This window comes from Eptatretus burgeri, chromosome 1 (genome assembly GCF_056783735.1).
Source record: "Eptatretus burgeri isolate ZD-2024b chromosome 1, Ebu_testis_v1, whole genome shotgun sequence".
In the NCBI taxonomy this organism is placed as follows: domain Eukaryota; kingdom Metazoa; phylum Chordata; class Myxini; order Myxiniformes; family Myxinidae; genus Eptatretus; species Eptatretus burgeri.
In genome coordinates, this window is record NC_140961.1 from 107,756,185 (window position 1) to 107,779,697 (window position 23,513).

Sequence of the window (23,513 nt, forward strand, 5' to 3'; positions counted from 1 at the left end):
GGTAGAAATGATAATTATTTTGGATGTGGGTGCTCTGAGATGATGTCTCACAGCATATTTTACGCTTTGCCTTACCTGTCTTGAAGAGGGAGGGCTGTCTTGGGCTGTCTTGGGCTGTCTTGGGCTGTCTTGAAGAGGGAGGGCTGTCTTGAAGACTTGGAGAGAGAGGGCTGTCTTGAAGACTTGGATAAGATTGATGAGAATTTGGAAGTTGGTTTCACAGGTGGGAAAAAGGAAGAACAAATGAGAGGAGGTGAGGATTGATCCTGCATTTATGAAATTTAATCAGAATTTAGGTAGTTTTATAATAATTGCTTGAAAAAGTATATTGAAGTGTGTGTGAGATGGGCCTTTCAGAGAGAAAGAGACAGGGAGAGTGTAAGATTCATCAGGATTGAAAGACATATTCCTCTTTTTAAATGGAGATGGAAAGGATGCAAAAGGATACTCATGAGCATCTGCGAGAAATACACAAGTGTGGTGCTGACAAAGGATTACATTTGGTGGTTTGCCTTTACATTCTCAGTGGCAGTCGGGGCAGGAATTGGAATCTGGTCATGGCGCAGACGATCGCTTGCTGACTCTTCGAGAAAGACGCTGTGAGGTCTTTATCATCCACCAAATAACACTAGCACATGGTACACCCAGTTTAACATCCATCCAAGGGATGACGCACTATGTGATGCAATGCCCTGCTTGTGATGAAACAATAATCTTCCAGCTTATAGTCAGTCAGGTTTGGAATAGAACCCAGACTAAGCAGATCAAAGCGAAGTGCCCAACATATGCACCGTCCTTTTGGACTGGGACATTTATAGAAAGAGGGGTATGTCTTTAAGGAATCAAGTTGAGCATCAAGAGATAAGGCAACATCCCACCACATTCGGGGCAATATTGAATCCATGCCGTTAAATCGTTTTATCATCAACATGTTGCAATTCACTTTCGTGACTTTCAGAAATGAACTCGATTGTGACATCACAAGCCAGACTGTGGCTTCATTAGCTTGTTTACGCTTTACCTTACACTTTACGCTTTACCATTACGTTTACGAACATCTTATGAAGTTTTGCTTTACCTCTCGAACATACTCTGTCACTTTGTTTTTCCTCTGTACCATCCTTTTTAACTTTGCTTTTCCTCCCTAACATCCTCTGTGACATTGCTTTTCTGCTCTAACATCCTCCATAACTTTGCTTTTCCTCTCTAACATCCTCAGTCACTTTGCTTTTCCTCCGGAAACATCCTCTGTAACTTTGCTTTTACTCTCAAACATCGTCTGAAATGTGGTTTTTCCACTCTAACATCCTCTAAACTTTGATTTTCCTCTCTAACTTCCTCAGTCACTTTGCTTTTCCTCTCTGGCATTCTCTGTCGCTTTGCTTTTCTTTGCTGACATCCTCTGCACTTTTGGTTTTCCTCTCCAACATCCTCTGTGACTTTGCTTTTCCTCTCGAACAACCTCTGTGAATTTGCTTTTCCTCTCTAACATCCTCTGTAACTTTGCTTTTCCTCTCCAACATCCTCTGTAACATTGCTTTTCCTCCCAAACATACTCTTTAAATTTGGTTTTCCTCTCCACCCTCCTGTGGAACTTTGCTTTTCCTCTCGAACTTCCTCAAAACTTGGGTTTTCCTCCCAACATCCTCTGTAACTTTGCTTTTCCTCTCTAACATCCTCTGTTACTTTGCTTTTCCTCTTTGTCATGCTCTGTCATGTTGATTTTCCTTTCAAGCATCCTCTGTAACTTTGCTTTCACTCTCTAACATCCTCTGTAACTTTGCTTTCACTCTCTAACATCCTCTGTAACTTTGCTTTTCCTCTCAACATCCTCTCTAACTTTGCATTTCCTCTCAACATCCTCTCTAACTTTGCTTTTCCTCTCAAACACCCTCTGTTACTTTGCTTGTCCTCTCTGTCATGCTCTGTGCTGTTGCTTTTCCTTTCAAACATCCTCTGTAACTTTGCTCTTCCTCCAAAACATCCCCTGTACCCTTTCTTTTACTCTCTAACATGGTCTGCAATGTTGATTTTCCCCCCTATCATCCTCCATAACTTTGCTTTTCCTCTCCAACAACCTCTGTAACTTTGCATTTACTCTCCAACATCATCTGTAATGTTGCTTTTCCACTCTAACTTCCTCTATAACTTTGCTTTTCCTCTCGTACATCCTCTGCGACTTTACTCTTCCACTCTAACATCCTCCATAACTTTTCTTTTCCTCTCTAACATCCTCTGTCACTTTGCTTTTCCTCTCCAACATCCGCTGCAACTTTACTTTTCCTCTCCACCATCCTCTGTCACTTTGCTTTTCCTCTCCGGCATTCTCTGTCGCTTTGCTTTTCATCTCCAACATCCTCTGTTACTTTGCTTTTCCTCTCAAACATCATCTGTAACTTTGCTTTTCTTCCATTAACACCCTCTGTAACTTTGTTTTTCCTCTCTAACATCCTCTATAACTTTGCTTGTCCTCTCCACCATCCACTGTCTTTGCTTTTCCTCTCGAACTTCTTCTATAACTTGGCTTTTCCTCTCGAACAACCTCTGTGAATTTTATTTTCCTCTCTGACATCCTCTGTAACTTCGCTTTTCCTCTCCAGCATCCTCTGTCACTTTGCTTTTCCTCCCAAACATCCTCTTTAAATTTGGTTTTCCTCTCTACCCTCCTCTGGAACTTTGCTTTTCCTCTCAAACTTCCTCTATAACTTGGCTTTTCCTCCCAACATCCTCTGTAACTTTGCTTTTCCTCTCTACCATCCTCTCCAGCTTTGCTTTTCCTCGTGAACACCCTCTATTACTTTGCTTTCCTCTCTGTCATGCTCTGTGATGTTGCTTTTCCTTTCAAACGTCCTCTGTAACTTTGCTCTTCCTCCAAAACATCCTCTGTAACTTTTCTTTTACTCTCTAACATCGTCTGCATGATGCTTTTCCTCCCTAACATCCTCCATAACTTTGCTTTTCCTCTCTAACAACCTCTGTAACTTTGCTTTTACTCTCCAACATCATTTGTAATGTTGCTTTTCCACTCTTACTTCCTCTATATCTTTGCTTTTCCTCTCGTACATCCTCTGCGACTTTGCTCTTCCACTCTAACATCCTCCATAACTTTTATTTTCCTCTCTAACATTCTCTGTAACTTTGCTTTTCCTCTCCAACATCCGCTGCAACTTTACTTTTCCTCTCCACCATCCTCTGTCACTTTGCTTTTCCTCTCCGGCATTCTCTGTCGCTTCGCTTTTCATCTCCAACATCCTCTGTTACTTTGCTTTTCTTCTCAAACATCATCTGTAACTTTGCTTTTCTTCCATTAACACCCTCTGTAACTTTGTTTTTCCTCTCTAACATCCACTATAACCTTGCTTTTCCTCTCCACCATCCACTGTCTTTGCTTTTCCTCTCGAACTTCTTCTATAACTTGGCTTTTCCTCTCGAACAACCTCTGTGAATTTTATTTTCCTCTCTAATATCCTCTGTAACTTCGCTTTTCCTCTCCAGCATCCTCTGTCACTTTGCTTTTCCTCCCAAACATCCTCTTTAAATTTGGTTTTCCTCTCTACCCTCCTCTGGAACTTTGCTTTTCCTCTCAAACTTCCTCTATAACTTGGCTTTTCCTCCCAACATCCTCTGTAACTTTGCTTTTCCTCTCTAACATCCTCTCCAGCTTTGCTTTTCCTCGTGAACACCCTCTGTTACTTTGCTTTCCTCTCTGTCATGCTCTGTGATGTTGCTTTTCCTTTCGAACGTCCTCTGTAACTTTGCTCTTCCTCCAAAACATCCTCTGTAACTTTTCTTTTACTCTCTAACATCGTCTGCAATGTTGCTTTTCCTCCATAACATCCTCCATAACTTTGCTTTTCCTCTCTAACAACCTCTGTAACTTTGCTTTTACTCTCCAACACCATCTGTAATGTTGCTTTTCCACTCTTACTTCCTCTATATCTTTTCCTCTCGTACATCCTCTGTGATTTTGCTCTTCCACTCTAACTTCCTCCATAACTTTGCTTTTCCTCTCTAACATCCTCTGTAACCTTGCTGTTCCTCTTGTACATCCACTGTGACTTTGCTCTTCCACTCTAACATCCTCCATAACTTTACTTTTCCTCTCGAACATCCTCTGTAACTTTGCTTTTCCTCTCGTACATCCTCTGTATCTTTGCTTTTCATCTCCAACATCCTCTGTAACTTTGCTTTTCCTCTCCGGCATTCTCTTTCGCTTTGCTTTTCATCTCCAACATCCTCTGTAACTTTGCTTTTCCTCTCAAACATCCTCTGTATCTTTGCTTTTGCTCTCGAACTTCCTCTGTGACTTTGCTTTTCCTCTCAATCATCCTCTGTAAATTTGCTTTTCCGCTCCAACTTCCTTGGTCACTTTACTTTTCCTCTACGTCAAACTCTGTGACATTGTTTTCCTCTGTAACATACTCTGTCACTTTGCTTTTCCGCTCGAACATCCTTGGTCACTTTGCTTTTCCTCCATATCATGCTCTGTCACGTTGCTTTTCCTCTCTAACGTCCTCTGGAACTTTGCTTTTCTGATCTCACATCCTCTATCACTTTGCTTTTCCTCTCTAACATCCTTTGTAACTTTATTTTTCCTCTCACACTTCCTCTGTAACTTTGATTTTCCTTTCTCACATTCTCTGTAATGTTGCTTTTCCATGACACCTTCCTCGGTAACTGATTTTACTCTCAAACATACACGATCACTTTGCTTTTCCTCTCTTTCATCCTCAGCAACTTTGCTTTTCATCTCACATTCTCTGTAACTTTGATCTTCATCTCTTCCATCCACTGTAACTTTGCTTTTCCTTTCAAACATCCTCTGTAACTTTGCTTTTCCTCTCTCACTTCCTCTGCCACTTTGCTTTTCCTCTCTTACATCCTCCGCAACTTTACTTTTCTTCTCTAACATCCTCTGTAACTTTGCTTTTCCTCTCCAACATACTCTGTCACTTTGCTTTTCCTCTACGTCAAACTCTGTGACATTGTTTTCTTCTGTAACATACTCTGTAACTTTGCTTTTCCGCTCGAACATCCTTGGTCACTGCTTTTCTTCTATATCATCCTCTGTCACTTTCCTTTTCCTCCATATCATCCTCTGTCACGTTGCTTTTCCTCTCTAACGACCTCTGTAACTTTGCTTTTACTCTCTAACATCCTCAATAACTTTGCTTTTCTGATCTAACATCCTCTGTCACTTTGCTTTTCTCTCTAACATCCTCTGTAACTTTATTTTTCCTCTCAAACTTCCTCTGTAACTTTGCTTTTCCTTTCTCACATTCTCTGTAATGTTGCTTTTCCGTGACAACTTCCTCGGTAACTTTGATTTTACTCTCAAACATACATGATCACTTTGCATTTCCTCTCTCTCATCCTCTGCAACTTTGCTTTTCCTCTTACATTCTCTGTAACTTTGCTTTTCATCTATTACATCCACTGTAACTTTGCTTTTCCTTTCAAACATCCTCTGTAACTTTGCTTTTTCTCTCTCACTTACTCTGCCACTTTGCTTTTCCTCTCTTACATCCTCCGCAACTTTGCTTTTCCTCTCCAACATCCTCTGTTAATTTTCCTTTCCTCCACAACATCCTCTGTAATTTTGCTTTTCCTCTCTCACATGCACTGTTACATTGCTTATCCTCCCGAACATCCTTGGGAACTTTGTTTTTATCCTCGGCCGCGTGGCGCAAGGGGGATATTGTTGTCACCCGGGTCGTCCGTCCGTCCATCCGGCTGGCTGGGCGTCAACATTTATAGCTGTGAGGGCGATAACTCATCAACTCTTCGCCATATCGATTTGAAATTTGGGTCACACATGTACCACCTGAAAAGGAAGAAACCTTTTGATTTTGGGCGTGGCCGGATCCAAGATGGCCGACTGGGGCGGTCGTCCGTCCGTTTAGCTGGCTGGCTAGGCGTCAACATTTATAGCTTTGAGTGCGATAACTCATAAACTGTTCGCCATATCGATTTGAAATTTTGGTCACACATGTACCACCTTAAATGGAAGAACCCTCTTGATTTTGCGCGTGGCCGGATCCAAGATGGCCAACTGGGGTGGCCATCTTGAAAAAAAATGTTTTTTCGCCATATCCATTTGAAATTTGGGTCACACATGTAGCACCTGAAAAGGAAGAACACCAGTGATTTTGGGCGTGGCCGGATCCAAGATGGCTGACTGGGGCGGTCGTCCCTCCGTCTGTCCGTACGTCCGGCTGGCTGGGCGTCAACATTTATAGCTTTGAGTGTGATAACTCATAAACTGTTCGCCATATCGAATTGAAATTTGGGTCACATGTACCACCTGAAAAGGAAGAACTATATTCATTTTGGGCATGGCCGGATCCAAGATCGCCGACTGGGGCGGCCATCTTGAAAAAAATGCTTTTTCGCCATATCGATGATAAATTTGGGTCACACATGTACCACCTGAAAAGGAAGAAACCTGTTGATTTTTGGCATGGCCGGATCTAAGATGGCCGACTGGGGCGGTCCGTCCGTCCGGCTGGCTGGCTGGGCGTCAACATTTATAGCTGTGAGTGTGATAACTCATAAATTGTTTGCCATATTGATTTGAAATTTAGGTCACACATGTACCACCTGAAAAGGTAGAAGTTTATTGAATTTGGGCGTGGCTGGATCCAAGATGGCCAACTGGGGTGGCCATCATGAAAATAATGTTTTTTTGCCATATCGATTTGAAACTTGGGTCACACATGTACCACCTGAAAGGAAGAACCCTATTGATTTTGGGCGTGGCCGGATCCAAGATGGCCGAATGGGCTGGCCATCTTGAAAAAAATGTTTTTTGTAATAAATGGAAAAACGCTCATCTGATTTCAATTATTTTTCAATGGCGGGGGATTCCCCATCTCTGGTGGTATATTTCCTCTCTATCATCCTTTTAACTTTGCTTTTCCTCTCTCACATCATCTGCAGCTTTCCTTTTCGGAAATAACACCCTCTGTCACTTTGCTTTTCCTCTCTAACATCCTTGGTCACTTTGATTTTTCCCTTCTAACATCCTCTGCAACTTTGCTTTTCCTCTCTTACATCCTCCGCCACTTTGCTTTTCTTCTCTAACGTCCTCTGCAACTTTGCTTTTCCTCTCTCACATCCTCTGCCACTTTGCTTTTCCTCTCTTACATCCTCTGCAACTCTGCTTTTCCTCTCCAACATCCTCTGTTACTTTGCTTTTCCTCTCTCATATGCACTGTTACATTGCTTATCCTCCCAATCATCCTCTGGAACTTTGTTTTTCCTCTCTAACATCCTTGAAACTTTGCTTTTCCTCTCTGACATCCTCTGGAACTTGGGTTTTCCTCTATAACATCCTCTGTGACTTTGCTTTTCCTCTCTGACATCCTCTGGAACTTTGCTTTTCCTCTCTGACATCCTCTGGAACTTTGGTTTTGCTCTCTGAAATGCACTGTCACTTTGCTTTTCCTCCCGAACCTCCTCTGTGATTTTGTTTTTCGTATCAATCATCCTTGTAACTTTGCTTTTCCTCTCTGACATCCTCTAGAATTTTGGTTTTCCTCTCTAACATCCTCTGTGACTTTGGTTTTCCTCTCTAACATCCTCTGTGACTTTGCTTTTCCTCTCTAACATCCTCTGTAATGTTACTTTTCCTCTCTTAAATCCTCTTTCACTTTTCTTTTCCTCTCTAACATCCTCTGTAACTTTGATTTTCCTCTCGAAAATCCACTGCAACTTTGCTTTTCTTCTCCAGCATCCTTTGTAACTTTGCTTTTCCTCTTTAGCATCCTCTGTAATGTTGCTTTTCCTCTCTAACATCCAATTTCACTATTCTTTTCCTCTCCAACATCCTCTGTAACTTTGATTTTCCTCTCAAAAGATCCTCTGCAACTTTGCTTTTCATCTCCAGCATCCTTTGTAAATTTGCATTTCCTCTCCAACATTCTCTGTAACTTTGCTTTTCCTCTCTCACATCCTCTGTAATGTTGCTTTTCCTCTCTGCCATGCTTTGTGACTTTGCTTTTTCTCTCTCACATCCTCTGTCATGTTGCTTTTCCTCTCTGATAGTCTTTGTAACTTTGCTTTTCCTCTCTCACATGCTCGGCAACTTGGCTTTTCCTCTCTCCCATCCTCTGTAACTTTGCTTTTCCTCTACAACATTCTCAGTAACTTTGTTTTTCCTTTCAAACATCCTCTGTAACTTTTCTTTTCCTTTCAAACATCCTCTGTAACTTTGCTTATCCTCTCAATCTTCCCCTTTAAATTTGCTTTTCCTCTCAAACATCCTCTGTAGCTTTGCTTTTCCTCTCTTACGTCCTCTGTCACTTTAATCTTCCTCTCAAACAACCTCTGTCGCTTTGCTCTTCCTCTTACCCAGGGGGCAAGAATGGTCAACCAGACACAGTCTGCTCTAAAAGTTTATTGTATATGTTTGGATTCCTTAGACCCCCAGCAACGACTTCTGGGTGGACAACCTTTCCAACAGGCGACTGTCACCCTGCAATTCAAGATGGCGTCCAAGATGGCCACCATATTTTTAAATCACCATAACAACCTCAATTGTTATCGATCAGGTCAATTTTCAAAAATTATTAACCCGAAATGCAAATGGTGTTAATTTATGGCATACAAGATTTTTGGGGGTATTGAAGGGTGCTGAACTCAATTCTGCTGTATGCCCAGCTCAAAAATGGCCCATGATGCCTCAAAATTGAGAAATCCAAGATGGCCACCACCCACGGGCTGAAATGTATTTATGTACAAATATTTTTGACGAAACAAGGTAGAAACTTGAATGAAATGTGCTTTTGTAGGTTTTCATATTTGGGGAATCCAACGCCATATTCAGTTTTGAGATAAAATGTGAAAAACCTGTTTTAAACTCATATTTATTGCAAAAATTGTCTTTTTTTTTAAGATGAATAATTTGTCGATCAGATAAAACCCACAAGTAGGTTGATCAGATAATATCGACAAGTCGGTTGATCCTATGAGTCCAAGAATAAATTACTTAGTTTGCAATTTTTTCCAGTTAGGATCGTGTGCATTCCTTGTTGCTGCAGATCGTTGCCGCAGCCAGTCACGTCACTGGAGTAGTGACGTCACAGAACAAGTGACGTCACCGAACAGTCAAGCAACTCCAGTAACGTCACGTTTAGCATGAGCGCATTAACGTCAAAAGGAAACAGCCCCGTGGGCTGTGTTGCGCGCTGTATGGTTTAAGTCTATTTATTACCACTTATCTGTTTCTAAATTGTAACCAAGCCTCGAAGTTGTAAGTCATCATGTCCCAGCTATTTGATCGTTTTCTTATTGACTGATATTCCTGGTCATTTGTTCCTCTGTTTTTAGTGAAACCATCACGTCAACCATTTTATTATCATCACATCAATGGTCCCCGTCAATCGCTCATTTCATTCGTTAACGTCTATCATCATCCAAATCGTACCACTCCTCAATCGTCAATCGTCATCCTCAACCACATCGTCTCTCCATCATGACATGTATAGTCATTCGTAGTCGTCTTACCCACACGTGCATCTTTATCATCTTGTGTCCCGTCTTTCTATCGTTAACGTCCTTTCATCGCTGAAAACATAGCTGAAGGCACAGACTGTACTCGAAAAAGACCAGTGTCGCTGGAACCCCAGTCATAAAAATCATGTGGGCAGAAATGTTCAAAACTGTGTGATCTGTAGTGGTGTGGGCATTGTGTAGTGTGCATGTAGTCTAGCATATCAGAAGCTTGCATGTAAGTGCAGCATATCAATAGTTTGCATGTACTCTAGTTGCTAGTATGCATAACATGGTGGTGGTTTTGTTGCAGGTGATTGCATGAGCGGTACGATGATGACATAGGCAGAGAAATGGGTGCTGGGGGGACGCTTCTCACTGAAAAAAGGAACCCAAGAGGAGACGCCAGAACACTGACATTGACTAAAGAAAGTGCATCATATGTCAAGGACTTGGTGCAAAGTGACTATATAATATCACAACAGAGAAACTAGTTTTGGCGATGAAGGCTCGACAAGATGAGACATTTGAGAGACTCAAACATGACTAGGCTCGTGGTACATGGCTGACAGACAAGATACCCAAATGACACAGTAAGTGTAGAAACTGGAACACGAATGAGAAGAGTTACAAACTTGCTGAAAAGAAGAACCACGGAAGAACTGATGCTGAAGACTTGAACCAGCCTGGGTGCAGCACCTCTTCCCAGCATTCAAGGTTAACCAGGACCAACACACCAACATTTGATGCGAAGAATGCATGCCTCATCTGCAACAAACGGTGGATGCATGGCAAAGAGCCAACATGCAGAGTATCTACATAAAACAGTCAGCAGAACATCATATATCAGGCAAAGCAATTAAAAAGAGAGGACATTCTCTTCAGACTGGTTGGTAAAGGACATGACATGGTGGCCAATGGTATATCATACCACAAGCCAAGCATGGCTGCATTCAAACACATCGTGTCCCCACTGGGAAATCAACAAAACAAAACCTGTATGATGTTGCATTCGAGCGACTTCTCGAACAGCGAGAGATCCCTTTTTTCCATGACTTGTGTGGGTATTTGGTGAAGTCACTGCGGGACCAATACAGGGCCATTTTATGAGAGCGAGGAGTAAAAATAGCAGACTCATACTGATCTATCACCCTCAAATTGAAGCTGAAACAGAAATATGGCAAGCAAATTTCCATTCTCAATCAAAGCTGTGGAGCGGGATTCATTTGTGAATCAACCATACCCCCTTGGTGATGCACTGGAGAAACTGAGGCACCTCAAAGCAGCGCAACTTGAGGATGAAAAGCATCGTACACTTCGGCATGCAGCAAAGATACTCCGAGCAGATTGCAAGCAATGCAAAAGACAATGCCCAAACGACCAGTCAACAGAGATTTCTTTTGCAGCTGCTGCCAGACTTATTCCTGATTCCCTCTTCATTTTCACAGCTCTGCTGCTCAGTGAGACACCAACAAAACTGCAGGAAGCTGGGAGAGTACTGGTCAACCAGCCAACAATAAAGAAGGCCCTCATCGCATCACAGCAAATACTGCAGCATATTGCTTGTGTACCCACACCATTGGCTAGAGCCACGGCCTATCATGTGTTCAACCAGACACGAAGTAAGTCTTTGGTATTGCTGAACAACAGGCTTGGACAGGGTAAGCTATGAGCGCTTGCAGTGTCAACTGACTGCTCAGAGTGCCAACATGATGAAAAATGTTGCAGAAGAAAGGGTATACATCCCAGAGGGCATGATATGACGCACGGCACAACACATGTCTTTGCAATTTACAAAACCAGAGAAACAAAGTATTACACATGAAAATAGATAACAATTGACGACGTAATGGTGATTTAAAAATATGGGGGCATCTTGGACGCCATCTTGAATTGCGGCGTTACAGCAGACTGTTGGAAAGGTTTTCCACCCGGAAGTTGTTCCCGGGCTCTCAAGAATCCAACCATACACAACAAACTTTTAGAGCAAACCGTGTCTGTTTTCGAAAAAAATAGGGGGTTTGCCCCCTGGGTATCTGTGACATCCTCTGTCACTTTGCTTTTCCTCTCTAACATCCTCTGTCACTTTGCTTTTCCTCTTGGACATCCTCTGTCGCTTTGCTTTTCTGCTCTAACACCCTCTGTAACTTTGCTTTTCACTGTAACATCCTCTGTAACTTTCATTTTCCACCTGAACATCCTCTGTCATTTTGCTTTTCCGATATATCATCCTCTGTAACTTTGCTTTTCCACTCCATCTTCCTCTGTATCTTTGCTTTTCCTCCATATCATCCTGTGTAACTTTCCTTTACCTCTCTAACTTCCTCTGTAACTTTGATTCTCCTCTGTGAGATCCTTGGTCACTTTGCTTTTCCTCTCCATCTTCCTCTGTATCTTTGCTTTTCCTCTCAATCAACCTCTGCAACATTGCTTTTCCTCTCCACCAACCTCTTCAACTCTGCATTTCCTCTCTAACATCCTCTGTTACTTTGTTTTCCTCCTGAACATGATCTCTAAATTTGCTTTTCCTCTCAACCATCCTCTGCAACGTTGCTTTTCCTCTCTAACTTCCTCTGCAACTTTGCATTTCCTCTCAAACATCTGTTACTTTGCTTTTCCTCTACATCATCCTCTGAAACTTTGCTTTTCCTCTCCATATTCCTCTGTATCTTTGCTTTTCCTCCATATCATCCTCTGAAACTTTGCTTTTCCTCTCTAACTTCCTCTGTAACTTTGCTTTTCCTCTGTGAGATCCTTGGTCACTTTACGTTTCCTCTCTCCCATCCTCTGTGACTTTGTTTAACTTTCTCACATCCTCTGTGACTTTATTTTCCTCCCGAACATCCTCGGGAACTGTGCTTTTCCTCTCTCACATCCTCTGTATGTTGCGTTTCCCCTCTAAAATCCTCAATAACTTTGCTTTTCCTCCAGCACATTCTCTGTAACGTTGCTTTTCCTCTCGAGCATCCTCTGCAACTTTACTTTTCCTCTCCAACATCCTCATTTACTTGGCTTTTCCTCTCCAACATCCTCATTTACTTGGCTTTTCCTCTCAAACATGCTGTGAAATGTTGCTTTTCCTCCAAAACATCCTCTGTAACTTTGCTTTTCTTCTCTACCATGCACTGTCACTTTGCTTTTCTTCCCGAACATCCTCAGGAACTTTGTTGTTCTGATCGATCATCCTCTTAACTTAGCTTTTCTTCTCTCACATCCTCTGATACTGAGCTTTTCCTCTCTCACATCCTCTGTCTCTTTGCTTTTTCTCTCTAACTTCCTTTGTAACTTTGTTTTTTCCGATCTTACATCCTCACGAACTTTGCTTTTCCTCTCTGACATGCTCTGTAACTTTGCGTTTCTGCCTGAAAATTCTGAACCACTTTTATTTTCCCACCTAACATCCTCTGTAACTTTGCTTTTCCTCCCGAACATTCTCTGTAATTTTGCTTTTCCTGCCGAACATTCTCTGTTACTTTGCTTTTCCGCTCCAACATCCTTTGTAACTTTCCTTTCCTCTCTGACATTCTCGTAATCTTGCTTTTCTGCGACAACATCCTCTGGAACTTTGCTTTTCCTCTAAATCATCCTCTGTAACTTTGCCTTTCCGCTCTATCATCCGCTGCAACTTTGCTTTTCCTCTTTCATGTCGTCGGTCACTTTGCTTTTCCTCTCGAACATCCTCTGCAACTTTGCTTTTCCTCTCAAACATGCTCTGAATTGTTGCTTTTCCTCCAAAACATCCTCTGTAACTTTGCTTTTGTTCTATGACATGCACTCTCACATTGCTTTTCCTCCTGAACATCCTCTGGAACTTTGTATTTCCTATCTAACATCCTTCTAACTTTGCTTTTCCTCTCTCACATCCTCTGATACTTTGCTTTTCCTCTCAAACATTCTCTGTAACTTTGCTTTTCCTCTCTGACGTCCTCTGCAGCTGTGCTTTTCCTCTCCAACATCATCTTTCACTTTTCTTTTCCTCTCAAACATCCTATGTGACTTTTATTTTCTTCTCAAACATCCTCTGTCACTTTGCTTTTCCTCTCTAACATCCTCTGACACTTTGCTTTTCCTTTCTAGCATCCTCTGTCGCTTTGCTTTTCCTCTCTAACATCCTCTGTCACTTTGCTTTTCCTCTCAAACATTCTCTGTAACTTTGCTTTTCCTCTCTGACGTCCTCTGCAGCTGTGCTTTTCCTCTCCAACATCATCTTTCACTTTTCTTTTCCTCTCAAACATCCTATGTGACTTTTATTTTCTTCTCAAACATCCTCTGTCACTTTGCTTTTCCTCTCTAACATCCTCTGGCACTTTGCTTTTCCTCTGTCACGTCCTCTATTACTTGGTTTTCCTCTCAAAAGATCAGTGATGTCGCTCTTCCTGTGCATCATCCTATGTAACTTTGCTTTTCCTCTCTCACATCCTCTGATACTTTGCTTTTCCTCTGAAACATGCTCTGTAACTTTGCTTTTCCTCTCTAACATCCTCTGTCACTTTGCTTTTCCTCTGTCATGACCTCTATTACTTGGTTTTTCTCTCAATAAGTTCTGTGATGTTGCTCTTCCTCTGCATCATCTATTGTAACTTTGCTTTTCCTCTCTAACACGCTCTGTCACTTTGCTTTTCCTCCAGAACATCCTCTGGAACTTTGTTTTTAGTATCTATCATCCTTGTAACTTTATTTTTCCTCTCTCACATCCTCTGTAACTTTGCTTTTCCCATCTGATGTCCGCTGTCACTTTGCTTTTCCTCTCTAACCTCTTCGTGAATGTTGCTTTTCCTCTCCAACATCCTCTCTAACTTTGTTTGCTATTCCTTTCAAACATCCTCTGTAACTTTTATATTTTCCTCTCTAACATCCTTTGCAATGTTGCTTTTCCTCTCCAACATCCTCTATAACTTTGATATTCCTTTCAAACATACTCTGTAACTTTTTCTTTTCCTCTCAACATCCTCTGCAATGTTGCTTTTCCTCTTCAACATCCTCTTTAACCTTGCTATTCCTCGTTAACATCCTCTGTCTCTTTGCTTTTCCTCTCCTACATCCTCTGTAACTTTGATATTCATCTCCAGCATCCTTTGTAACTTTGATTTTCCTCTCTAACATTCTCGGTAACTTTGCTTTTCCTCTCGAACATCATCTGTGGCTTTGCTTTTCCGCTCTCACATCTGCAGTCACTTTGCTTTTCCTCTCTAACTTCCTCTTTATCTTTGCTTTTCCTCTGTCACATCCTTGGTCACTTTGCATTTCCTCTCCAACAACCTCTGTGACTTTGCTTTTCCTATCGAACATTCACTGAAATTTTGCTTTTCCTCCCGAACATTGTCTGTTACTTTACTGTTCCTCTCTAACATCATTTGTAACTTTCGTTTCCTCTTTGACATTCTCTGCAATGTTGCTTTTCCTCTCCAACATCCTCTCGAACTTTGCTTTTCCTCTCCAACATCATCTTTCGCTTTTCTTTTTCCTCTCAAACATCCTCTGCGACTTCTATTTTCTTCTCAAACATCCTCTGTCACTTTGGTTTTCCTCTCTCACGTCCTCTCTTACTTTGGTTTCCTCTCAAAAAGATCTGTGATGTTGCTCTTCCTCTACATCATCCTATGTAACTCTGCTTTTCCTTTCTTACACCCTCTCTCACTTTGCTTTTCCTCCCGAACATCCTCAGTGACTTTGTTTTTTGTATCTAACATCCATTTTAACTTTACTTTTCCTCTCTCACATCCCCTGTAACTTTTTCTTTTCCTCTCCAACATCCTCTGCAATGTTGCTCTTCCTCTCCAACATCCTTTATAACCTTTCTTTTCCTCTCTAACATCCTCTGTCTCTTTTCTTTTCCTCTCAAACATCCTCTGTGACTTTTCTTGTCTTCTCAAACATTCTCTGCCATGTTGCTTTTACTCTATAACATCTTTGTGACTTTGCTTTTCCTCTCTAAATCGCTCTGTCACTTTACTTTTCCTCCCGAACATCCTCGGGAACTTTGTTTTTCGTATCTATAATCCTTGTAACTTTAATTTTCCTCTCTCACATCCTTTGTAGCTTTGCTTTTCCTCTCTGATGTCCTCTGTCACCTTGCTTTTCTTCTCTAACATCCTCTGCAGTGTTGCTTTTCCTCTCCCACATCATATCTAACTTTGCTATTCCTTTCAAACATCCTCTGTAACTTTTTTTTTCCTCTCCAACATCCTCTATCCTGTTGCTTTTCCTCTCCGACAAACCTCTGTAACTTTACTTTTCCTCTTGAACAACCTCTGTAACTCTGCTTTTCCTCTCTACCATCCTCCCTCACTTTGAGTTTCCTCTCTAACATCATCTGAAACTTTGCATTTCCTCTCTATCATCCTCTGTAACTTTACTTTTCCTCTCTGACATCCGAAGTAAATTTGCTTTTCCTCTTTTACATCCTCCATATCTTTGATTTTCCTCTCTCACGTCCTCTGTCACTTTGATCTTCCTCTCCATCATCCTCTGTAACTTTGCTTTTCCTCTCTCTCACATCCTCTGTATTGTTGCTTTTCTTCACTGACATCCTCTGTAACTTTGCTTTTCCTCTCAAACATCCTTGGTCACTTTGGTTTTCCCATCTGACATCCTCTGTATATTTGCTTTTCCTCAATGACATCCACTTCAACTTTGCATTTCCTTTCAATCATCATTTGTCAGTTTGATTATCCTCTGTAACTTTGCTTTTCCTCTAAATCATCCTCTGTAACTTTGCTTTTCCTCTCTAAAATCCTTTTTAACTTTGATTTTCCTCTCTAACATCCTCTGTCGCATTGCTTTTCCTCTCTGACATCCTCTGTAACTTTGCTTTTCCTCTCAATCATCCTCTCTACCTTTGCTTTTCCTCTCTAACCTCCTTAGTCACTTTGCTCTTCCTCTCGAACATCCTCTGTCACTTTGCTTTTCCTCTCTAACATCTTTGGTCACTATGCTTTTCCCTTCTCACAAGCTCTGTCACTTTGCTTTTCCTCTTTGACATCCCTCTGTGATGATGCTTTTCCTCCTGAACATCCTCTGTAACTTTTCCGTTCCTCTCCCTCATCCTCTGTAACTTTGCTTTTCCTCTCTACCGTCCTCCCTCGCTTTGATTCTCCTCTCTAACATCCTCTTTAACTATGCATTTCCTCTCTATCAACCTCAGTAACTTTGCTTTTCCCATCTGACATCCTCTGTATCTTTGCTTTTCCTCCATAACATCCACTGTAACTTTGCATTTCCTCTCAAACGTCTTTGGTCACTTTGATTTTCTTCTGTAACATCCTCTGTCACTTTGTTTTTCCTCTCTAACATCCTCTTTGACTTTGCTTTTCCTCTGTCATCCTCTTTGTCTTTGCATTTCCTCTCTAACTTTGCTTTTCCTCTCCAACTTCCTCTGTAACTTTGCCTATCCTCTGTAACTTTGCATTTCCTCTCTAACTTCCTCTGTAACTTTGCTTTTTTTCTCTCAAATCCTCTGTGACTTTGGTTTTCCTCTCCAACATCCTTGGTCAGTTTGCTTTTCCTCTCTAATATCCTCTGTAACTTTAATTTTCCTCTCTAACATCGTCTTCAACTTTGATTTTCCTCTCAAACATCCTTGGTTACTTGGCTTTTCCTCTCGAACATCCTCTGTCACTTTGCTTTGTCGTTCTAACATCCTCTGTAATGTTGCTTTTCCTCCTGAACATCATCTATAATTTTTCGCTTCCTCTCGAACCTCCTCTGTAACTTTGTTTTTCCTCTCAAACACCCTCTCTAACTTTGCTTTTCCTCTCTCACATCCTTGGTCACTTTGGTTTTCCCTTCTAACATCCTCCCTAACATTGCTTTTCCGAACGAACATCCTTGGTCACTTTGCTATTCCCTCCTCACATCCTCTGGAACTTTGCTTTTCCTCTCTGACGTCCTCTGCAGCTGTGCTTTTCCGCTCCAACATCATCTTTCACTTTTCTTTTCCTCTCAAACCTCCTCTGTGACTTTTCTTTTCTTCTCAAACATCCTCTGTCACTTTGATTTTCCTCGCCAACATCCTCTGTCACTTTGCTTTTCCTTTCTAACATCCTCTGTCACTGCTTTTCCTTTCTAACATCCTCTGTCACTGCTATTCCTCTCTCACATCCTCAGTCACTTTGCTTTTCCTCTCTAACATCCCCTGGATCTTTGCTTTTCTGAACGAACATCCTTGGTCACTTTGCTATTCCCTTCTCACATCCTCTGAAACTTTGCTTTTCCTCTCTAACACCCTCTGCACCTTTGCTTTTCACTGTAACATCCTCTGTAACTTTCATTTTCCACCTGAACATCCTCTGTCATTTTGCTTTTCCGATATATCATCCTCTGTAACTTTGCTTTTCCACTCCATCTTCCTCTGTAACTTTGATTCTCCTCTGTGAGATCCTTGGTCACTTTGCTTTTCCTCTCCATCTTCCTCTGTATCTTTGATTTTCCTCTCAATCATCCTCTGTAGCTTTGCTTTTCCTCTCCATCTTCCACTGTGACTGTGCTTTTCCTCTCAATCAACCTCTGCAACATTGCTTTTCCTCTCCACCAACCTCTTCAACTCTGCATTTCCTCTCTAACATCCTCTGTTACTTTGTTTTCCTCCTGAACATGATCTCTAAATTTGCTTTTCCTCTCAACCTCTCACATCACATATTCCTCTCTCACATCCTCAGTCACTTTGCTTTTCCTCTCAAACATTACCTGGATCTTTGCTTTTCCGAACGAACATCCTTGGTCACTTTGCTATTCCCTTCTCACATCCTCTGAAACTTTGCTTTTCCTCTCTGACGTCCTCTGCACCTTTGCTTTTCCGCTCCAACATCATCTTTCACTTTTCTCTTTTTCTCAAACATCCTCTGTGACTTTTCTTTTCTTTTCAAACATCCTCTGTCACTTTGATTTTCCTCGCTAACATCCTCTGTCACTTTGCTTTTCCTCTCTCACATCCTCTGTTTCTTTGGTTTTCTTCTCAAAAAGCTCTATGATGTTGATCTTACTCTGCAACATCCTATGTGACTTTGCTTTTCCTCTCGAACATGCTCTTTCACTTTGCTTTTCCTCTCTCACATCCTCTGCAGCTTTGCTTTTCCTCTATAACATCCTCTGGCCCTTTGCTTTTCCTCTCCTACATCCTTTGTAACTTTGATTTTCCTCTCTCACATCCTCTGTATTATTGCTTTTCCTTTCTGACGTTCTCTGTTACTTTGCTTTTCCTCTCGGACATCATCTGTAGCTTTGCTTTTCCGCTCTTACATTCGCAGTCACTTTGCTTTTCCTCTCAAACATCCTCGATAACAGGGGTTCCCAACGTGTGGTACGCGTACCACAGGTGGTGCATTTGGACTTTCTCTGTGGTACGCAGCGTCTGCAGCAGCCTGCTTTTTTTTCTTTTTTTTTTAAACGCAGTTTTTCTCTTACTTCTCTCTCATGCAGCTTGTGCACAATAATTAAATTTATATCGAAAGCAGCTGTATACTGACAGCTGTTTGTTATCGGCCATTGTGCACAAGTCTTATTATTCGTTTTGTCTCTACACGCCACACTGTCATCATTGCTTATTGCCCAGATTATTGTTACCTTTATCGTTCACCAGCATCATGTCAAACGAAAATATTCCGAGAGTTATCTCAGGTTAGGCTTCACTTCCATCCAAATAGGTGAATTAGAAGCTCCACAGTGTGTGATTTGTGGAAAATTTCTCGGCAATCAATCTATGAAGCCAAGTCAATTGAAGCGCCATTTTGATTCTGTTCATCCTGAACACAGCGACAAGGACCATGATTTTTTTCTTCGGAAGGAAAATGCCATGAAAAGAGGACATGCTTCGACGGCAGCGGCAGTTTTCAACAGCAGTCCACGGCAGCCGTAAAGGCATCCTACTTAGTTGCACTTCGAATTGCAGAACAGAAAAAATCTCACACCGTCGGTGAAAACCTCATCCTTCCTGCCACAAAGGATATCGGGCGTCTCATGCTGGGAGAACAAAGCGTCAAGAAGCTCAATTCTCTTTCGTTGTCAAACAACACAGTTCAGAGGCGCATTGAAGAAATGCCAACCAATATTCGTGACCAGGTGGTGGCAGAAATCAAGGCATCTCCATGCGGATTTTCTATGCAATTGGATGAGTCAACTGACGTGACAAATTGTGCCCAACTGTTAGCATTTGTTCCTTACGTGCATAAAGCCAAGTTCAAGGATGAAATACTATTTTGTCGCCCGCTTAAAACCACAACGAAAGCATAGGACATTTTCGAAGAAGTGTCTTCCGTCTTTGATCAAGTTGGGCCGTCATGGGTTGATCTGAAAGGCTGTACTATAGATGGTGCTCCAGCTATGTTGGGGTGCAGATCAGGTTTCCAAACGCTTGTGAAGGCAGTTGCTCCTGAAGTGTGCGGCCTACACTGTACGATCCAACGCCACTCACTCGCAGCCAAGGCGCTCCCCAAGCCATTGACTGACGTTCTCTCAACCATGATCAAAATTGTGAACCATGTGAAATCCCAGGCTCTCAATTCGCGACTTTTCAAGAAACTTTGCGAGGATTTCGACTCCGACCATAAAGTTCTCTTATTCCACACTGAGGTGAGATGGTTATCCCGTGGAAATATGGCAGAGCTTTGGTGTGGAAATATGGAAATATGTTTGAACTGAGCTTCGTGAATTCTTCGAAAACGATGGAAAACCAATGACTGTCGATTTCGTCGCTGCTTTGAACGACCCCGACTGGGCATTGCACCTGGCTTATTTGGTCGACATTTTCTCTCAGTTAAACGCCCTGAACAAGTCTCTTCAGGGGACTGGTGTAACTATCATTGACTTCATAGACAAGGTCAAGGGATTTCAGGAAAAACTCCGTCTGTGGAAGACGAATGTCGAAGCGGGAGTGGTGGTCATGTTTTCTTGCATGGCCGATATTCTTCAGAAGCGAGACAAGAATCCCCCAAGGGAGTTCATACAACTGGTAAAAGATCACCTCGCTAATTTGGATGAGGAATTAAATTCCTATTTTCCGGATCTCAAGGAACTGGATCTGAAAATGATTCACAACTCATTTCGCATGAATGCATTGGATTTGCCACCTGGAACAGGACTGCAGGAAAGCTTGATTGATCTCCAGAACCACTCCACAGCCCGAGAGCAGTTTGACGAGATGACTTGCGGACTTCTGGTGTGGAATGTTGGGGTCTTACCCTAAGCTGGCTGCCCTGGCTGTTCAGTCACTCATAGTATTCCCATCTACATGGCTGTGTGAAGCTGGGTTCTCGTCAGCCATTTTTCTACAAACAAAACAAAGATCCCTACTGGATGTTGAACATGATCTTCGGTGCACTTCATCCAAAACAAAGCCTGACATCGACCTGCTTGTGAGCAAGAAGTAGGCTCAACCATCCCATTGACTGGACATTTTACACAATCAAATAGGTACTTACTGTATCATTCTTTTGTTCAGATCAGATTGCTCAATGTCATAGTTGTGAATTGTTAGTATTGTTTAACTCCCCATTGTCGTATCTGTATCGCAAATAAACACTATTTTAGCTTAATTTTGGTACAGTGGTACTCGGTGGGACCACAAACATGTGAACTGGTACCCCAGTAAAAAACGGTTGGGAACCGCTGCTCTATAACTTTATTTTTCCTCTAACTTCCTCTGTAACTTTGCTTTTCCTCTGTGACTTCCTTGGTCACTTTGCATTTATTCTACAATAACCTCTGTGACTTTGTTTTCCTTTACCAACATCCTCGGTAACTTTGCTTTTCCTCTCGCAGATCCTATGTAATGTTGCTTTTCCTCTCTAACATTATCTATTACTTTTCTTTTCCTCCCGAACATTCTCTGTAATTTTGCTTTTCCTCACGAACATTGTCTGTTACTTTACTATTCCTCTCTAACATCCTTTGTAACTTTCGTTTCCTCTCTGAAATTCTCTGTAATGTTGCTTTTCCGTGACAACATCCTCTGTAACGTTGCTTTTCCTCCCAGACGTCCGCTGCAGCTTTGTTTTACTCTCTAACTTAAACTATCACTTTGCTTTTCCTCTCTTTCATCCTCTGCATCTTTGATTTTCCTCTCACGTTCTCTGTAACTTTGCTTTTCCTCCCGAACATCCTCAGTTTTTCGCATCTATCATCCTTGTAAATTTGCTTTTCCTCTCTCACATCCTCTGTAACTTTGCTTTTCCTCTCTGACGTCCTCTGCAGCTTTGCTTTTCCTCTCTTACAACCTCTATAACTTTGATTTTCCTCTCGAACTTCCTTTGTAACTTTGTTTTTCCAATCTAACATCCTGTGGAACTTGATTTTTCCGATGTAACATCCTTCTAACTTTGCTTTAACTCTCTCACATCCTCTGATACTTTGCTGTTCCTCTCAAACATGCACTGTAATGTGGCTTTTCCTCCACAGCATCCTCGAGAACATTTGCTCTCTGACATGCTCTGTCACTTTCCTTTTCCTCCCGAACATCCTCTGTAACTTTGCTTTTCCTCTCTGACGTCATCTGCAGTTGTGCTTTTCCTCTCTAACATTCTCTGTCTTTGCTTTTCCTCTATCACATTCTCGATAACTTTGCACTTCCTCTCTATCTTCCTTTGTAACTTTATTTTTCTGATTTAACATCCTCTGGAACTTTGTTTTTCCTATCTAACATCGTTGTAACTTTGCTTTTCCTCTCTCACATCCTCTGATACTTTGCTTTTCCTCTAAAACATGCACTATAATGTTGCTTTTCTTCCACAGCATCATCATGAACTTTGCTTTTGCGCACTGATATGTTCTGTCACTTAGCTTTTCCTCCCGAACATCCTCGGTAACTTTGCTTTTCCTCTCTGACGTCCTCTGCGGCTTTGCGTTTCCGCTCCAACATCATCTTTCACTTTTCTTTTCCTCTCAAACATCCTCTGTGACTTTTCTTTTCTTCTCAAACATCCCCTGTCACTTTGCTTTTCCTTTCTGACATCCTGTGTCACTGCTTTTCCTCTCGAGCCTCCTCTAAAACTTTAGTTTTCCTCTCAAAAAGCTCTGTGATGTTGCTCTTCCTCTATAACATCCTATGTAACTTTGCTTTTCCTCTCTAACACGCTCTGTCACTTTGGTTTTCCTCCCGAACATTCTCAGGAACTTTGTTTTTCATATCTATCATCCTTGTAACTACTTTTCCTCTCTCGCATCCACTGCAGCTTTGCTTTTCCTCTCTGATTCCTCTGTTACTTTGCTTTTCCTCTCTAACATCCTCTGCAATGTTGCTTTTCCTCCCGAACATCCTCTCTAACTTTGCTATTCCTTTCAAACATCCTCTGTAACTTTTTATTTTCCTCTCCAACATCTTCTGCAATGTTGCTTTTCCTCTCCGACATCCTCTATAACTTTGCTTTTCCTCTCAAACATCCTCTGTAACTTTGATTTTCCTTTCTCACCTCCTCTTTAACTTTGCTTTTCCTTTTTTTTTTTCCTCTGTAATGTTGCTTTTCCTCCTGAACATCGTCTATGTTTTTTGTCTTCCTCTCGAACCACCTCTGTAACTTTGCTTTTCCTCTCAAACACCCTCTGTAACTTTGCTTTTCCTCTCTCACATCCTCAGTCACTTTGGTTTTCTCTTCTAACATCCTCCCTAACTTTGCTTTTCCTCTCCAACATCCTCTGTCATGTTTCTTTTCCTCCTGAACATCTTTTGTAACTTTGGTCTTCCTCTTGAATATCCATTGTAACTTTGCTTTTCCGAACTAACTGCCTTGGTCGCTTTGCTTTTCCCTTCTCACATCCTCTTTAACTTTGCTTTTCCTCTCCAACTTCCTCTGTCACTTTGCATATCCTCTCAATCATCCTCTGTTATTTTGCTTTTCCTCTCAAAGATAATTGGTCACTTTGCTTTTCCTCTCTAACATCCTCTGTCACTTGGCTTTTCCTCTCTCACATCCTCTGTCACTTTGCTTTGTCTTTCTAACATCCTCTGTAATGTTGTTTTCCTCCTGAACATTCTCTATAATTTTTCTCTTCCTATCGCACCTCTGTAACTTTGCTTTTCCTCTCTCACATCC

The 23,513-nt window shown here is 41.7% G+C and overlaps 1 protein-coding gene across 6 annotated transcripts in view; it reads right to left on the minus strand.

Moving 5' to 3' along the window:
- Positions 1 to 23,513, minus strand: part of LOC147035139 (myelin transcription factor 1-like protein) — a 731,493-nt gene that overhangs the window by 487,974 nt on the left and 220,006 nt on the right. For all 6 annotated transcript variants that reach the window (XM_085894260.1, XM_085894272.1, XM_085894282.1 and 3 more), the window contains exons 2-3: positions 10,128 to 10,260; positions 76 to 182 (exon numbers count right to left, since the gene is read on the minus strand). The gene's annotated coding sequence lies outside the window, so the exon portion shown is untranslated. The remainder of the gene's footprint in view (positions 1 to 75; positions 183 to 10,127; positions 10,261 to 23,513) is intronic.